Below are 5,062 nucleotides of genomic sequence, written 5' to 3'. Positions count from 1 at the left end.
TGACCCACCTGGAATGTAGTGAAGCAATGCGTGTGTGTGTGTGTGGGGGGGGGGGGGTGCGAGAGAGAGAAAGGGCTCAAGGGTTAGCAGAGTGATGACAGACTGAAGGTTTACAGTCACATATGCCTTTTTCAATGTAGGTGCATGGTTATATCTGAGGTAGGAATATTTGCTAAAATGAATAAAGCTTTTGGTGTAAAGACATTTTAACACACTGAAATGAGAGTGAAATATTAAAGCAAATTTTTATGAAATCTCCTCTTATATTTTTCTTTCAAGTGAGGGTCTGACTCCTTTGTAAACTCCAGTCACAATGATTAACTTATATCTGTATCGGTATCTGTAAAAGTTGAGCTTCACAATTGCCGTTTTTCTTCTTTTACAGCATGGTATAGTACTTTATGGGTCCTAGTTGGTATGAGCTATGGATAAAAACTCATCATAAATCTAAGTTATTGTTTTTGCAGAAAATGGTACAGTGTATACATAAAGACAAACACACCTTGTGCAAGTGTATGATGTTTGGGGGAAAAAGGAAACAAATTTAATCATGATTGATGAATTCTCATAATCTTGCAGAAATGCAAATAAAAATCCACAAATTATCTCCTGATGCTTTATAATGCTGAGGCTGATGCTCAGATTGGCTGTGATATCATCTGGCTTCATTCCCAAAGGCTGGGTGACTAATGTTATGTCTCCCACTAAATAATGCTCATTCTCTGCATTTTAATAGTTGTATTGATTTCCCCTTATTTTCCCCTCAGAAAGCAATACACATCTAGCATATTATTTATCTGTAATGTGACAGAGGAGGAGAATAAATATTATTCAGCGTCACTTCATTTCCATGAATAAGTCCACTATTTTGTGCTGAGAAAGTTTGGCTGACGTATTTACAGCAAGAAAAATTCCACTTGCACAAATTTTGCTTTACATATTACGAGAACTGATATTCCAAGTGCTCTGCAATAACCCCCCCCCCCCCACTAAAATACAGTCAAAGCACAATGTCTGGACAGAATTGATCCGACTTACATCATCCTCCTTGTTTCGTCATTATATAGCTTTGATTTTTCTATTGCACCTATTACGGTAATGTGATCAAATCAGTAAAATGAGCCAAATGTAATAAATATTAGAAAGGTCCTTACACCAATATTCAGGACCTCCATGGAGCTAATTGTATCAGCCTTTAAAACGACTAAGTTTATGTGATTGTTTTATAGGTTGGCATTAAAAAGACCAAATCACTTAATATGATGGAAACCAGGGCGTCCTTGGCAACTCTCAATGAAGTGTTTTAACATGTGTTGTGGCTGAGCTGACTGCGTGGGGCATAATCACAAACAGCTAAGACCCAGCCCTAGTCCTTAATTCATGGTTTATGTGCACCATTACTGAATGTTTAGTCCAGAAAGTCACATAAAGTGTTCTTTTTATTGCAATAATGGGCCCAACAGCCTAGAAGATTTGAATCTCCTACTTTCAATAACGGGCTTTTCAGTTCATTTATTTCTATCTTGTGCTACTTAGTGTAACGTAGGCCTGTAGTCCTGGTCTAGTGCCAATTAACTATGCTGCATTTCCAGTGAAACAAGTGGAGAGAGTTGCTTAATTGAGAATGATGGCCAAACTAAACTGAGCAGACTGGAGACATTCAAAACGCAAGAAAGGGGAAACAGTGAAGGTCTTTTCGGAATTGAAAATGGTACTTTCATTCACTCCTTATGCTCTGTGAGCTGCTTAACCAACGGAGGCATCGATTGTCCATTCATATACTGTATTTTTTTCACCCGCTTTATGGTCACAGGAAGAGCCATACTAGCACCTGCAAGATTTCTACATGAAGACAGCTTGAATATTAGGACTCTGAATGTTAGTGTAGCAGGAGCCAGCAGGTGCATGGTGTGGGAAACCTTCCTCTCGATGCCTTCAAGACAGCAAGCTAGCAGCTGAGGCTGCTAGACTGGGCATTTAGCCTAGTGATTATCATGCTCTCCTGCCGCACTGTTCGCATTTGGCAGCAGTGGTTGAGTCCTGACCTGGCCGAGAACTACGGATTGTGACGCCAACGCGGTTTAGACCGGTTACTTTAGTACCACCTCACACTGTTAGGTTGTTGTGTTAAATGGCACATTGGCAGTGCTTCTTTAGTTGTTTTCCGTCCAGCAACGAATCATAATCTCTTTCCAAATGGGACCAAACTCTATTTATTTAGTATGGTTTCATGTTTTTTGTTCCAAGAATTTAACCTTGGTCTTCAAGTCCGTCAAACTATGTCCTCTAAGTTATTACAGAATGAAGCCATGTTCTCAAACTTGTTAATTTCCAAACCACAGACCAAATTCTCAAAGTTGGGTTCGAAGAGGTGTAATCTTCGGTTCTAAACCTGTGTCCTATATGACCACACTCTGTGTGCTTCCAGGCTGCCAACCATATCCTTAAAGACAACTTCCCAAAACTGTGACCTTCAAAGGGGCCGTTACACGGTGACGCTGTGACACCAAGATGCAACGATCGTCTTGCGGAATGGCCTCGTCTTTACATGATGACGACGAGAACGGAAGGCGAAGATGCAAACTTTTTATTCCGACATCCAAAGCGGAACGATTCGATTGCGGGGATTGCTCTGCAACCATATGAATGGAACAATCTCAGTCCGATGACATCAGCACTCACACACGTCACGTTGGGCATGCGCAGTCGCTGCTACTAAACATTCAAAGCTGCAAACATCATGGAACATAGGCTTTGATTTACTGTTTTTATAATATTTTTAATTTAAATATATATTTTATATATATATATTTTATGTTCGCGTTTTTGGGCCTTTTGAAGCAAAAGAAAAAAACGTGTGGACGCAATTGCTTGGAGTGGGCAGGTCTGTTTTTCTGGGCTGAGGATGTTGTTGTCAAGGAATTGCATTATTGGCTGTCGCCTTGTAAAGTTGCACCGCCCCCTAGAGCCTGGCATGAATAATACATCGTTTTCACGCAACCATGTAAATGTAAATATGAAATGTCGTATTTTCGGAGCATCACCATGTAAATGGCCCCAAAAACTTTCCAAGCTACAGTGGTATGAAAAAGTATCTGAACCTTTTGGAATTTCTCACATTTCTGCATAAAATCACTATCAACTTTGATCTGATCTTTGTCAAAATCACACAGATGAAAAAAAACAATGTCTGCTTTAACTAAGGCCATGTCCACACAAAGCGTTTTTTTTTTTTTTTTTTTAAACCTGCTCTAATACTCTGGGAAAAAATAATTGCGTCCACACCTGCACGTTTCTTAAAAAAAAAAAAATAAAAAAAAAAAACTTCCACAGCCAACCACTTTCATTCATTTTTAAGTACATTTATAACAACAAGATAATTATCCATGATACCAATCTTCAATAAGAGGCACAGCAAGAGTTTGTTAAAAAAAAAAAAAAAAAAAAAAAGAAGCAAAAAAGCGCCTGACTAATTTATTGCAAATGTAAACATTGGCCTCATAAGTGACGTGAGGACAAAGTTTGTCGCAATCTGTGACGTTTCCAGTTAAATCTTCGGTTATCAGTGTCCACATGGTGGCGGCACAAATGCAGAATTTGCACTTCTTCACTTTCCCGGTCATTCTTAAGAACCCTGGTTTAAATGTGCGTGTGGATGATAGGCCAAACCGCAGAAAAAAATCTTCTTTTTGCCAAATATCCTGCTACGTGTGGACATGGCCTAAAACCACCAAAAATTTATAGGTTTTCATATTTTAATGAAGATAGCATGCAAACAATGACAGAAGGGGAAGAAATAAGTAAGTGAACCCTCTGCTTAAGGAGACTTAAAGAGCAATTGAAACCAATTTTTACCAAACAATTTAAGTTAGGTGTGTGCCCAATCACTGATGAGTGGTTTAAAGCTGCCCTGCCCACTATAAAATACACACCTGGTAAGAATTGTCTTGATGAGAAGCATTGTCAAACGTACACCATTGCTCGGTCAAAAGAGCTGTCTGACGACCTGCGATCAAGGATTGTTGATTTGTATAAATCTGGGAAAGGATACAAAACCATCTCTAAAAGTCTGGATGTTCATCAATCGACAGTCAGAGAAGTTGTCTACAAATGGAGAGCCTTTGGCACTGTTGCTTCTCTCCCAAGGAGTGGCCGCCCACCAAAGATGACACCAAGAGTTCAGTGCAGAATACTCAGAGAGGTAAAAAAATAACCCTAGAGCAGGGGTCCCCAACCTTTTTTGCACCACGGACCGGTGTTATTTGGGTCTTTTTTTCACGGACCGGTGTTCTCACAAATTTTGCAACCCATCAAAAATTCCAATGATGCGGTTCTTCGCATGAGCGTAACGTTAAACATAGCCGCAAAATGAGCAAATGAAGCGATTCCAAAGCAAACACTACAAACTTTCTTGAAAGAAAGGAATATTAACTTACATTTGATCATGGAAGGACTTGTAGAAAAGTTCTCCTCAAATACATCCTGCCATGTTAGCTGCACACAACAATTGCACACCCTTCTCACCATTAACGACTTCGCCTTGTCGTTAAGCATTATTAAGAAGCCCGCTTCACACAGATACGATGTTGGAAATTGTAGCAAGTTTTTCAATGCTCTCGTAGCAATCTTAGGATATTCCAGAATGACTTTAATCCAGAACCTCGGTAGAGTTGTTGTCTCAAATGTACGTTTAATAAGGTCGCCGTCATTTGCGATCTCTACAAGTTGATCCTCCTGTTGCACAGACATGCTAGAATCACTCGGTTTATTCACAAACAGGTCACGAATCCACTCCTTCGCAGTTCGTGGGTCTTCGAGGTTGTAGCCTCGTCAGGTGCCCTTTTCGCCGTAAAAATATCTCCAAAGACGTCTGTTTTCCAGTCATCTTCGCCCGTGTGGGGGCTAATTATTTCCGGGAACAAATGTGCTGCGCCCGCGGCCTAGTAATACGCTATTATCGAGGACAAGCGCAAATAGATATATTATATATACAAACAAGATGTACTGCTAGCAGTCCAATCAATGGATTTCGATGACGACATTCTAGTATTATATCTAGAGT

The sequence above is a fragment of the Corythoichthys intestinalis genome, chromosome 3, assembly GCF_030265065.1.
Source record: "Corythoichthys intestinalis isolate RoL2023-P3 chromosome 3, ASM3026506v1, whole genome shotgun sequence".
NCBI classification, from domain to species: Eukaryota; Metazoa; Chordata; class Actinopteri; order Syngnathiformes; family Syngnathidae; genus Corythoichthys; species Corythoichthys intestinalis.
This window is presented reverse-complemented; position numbering follows the sequence as displayed.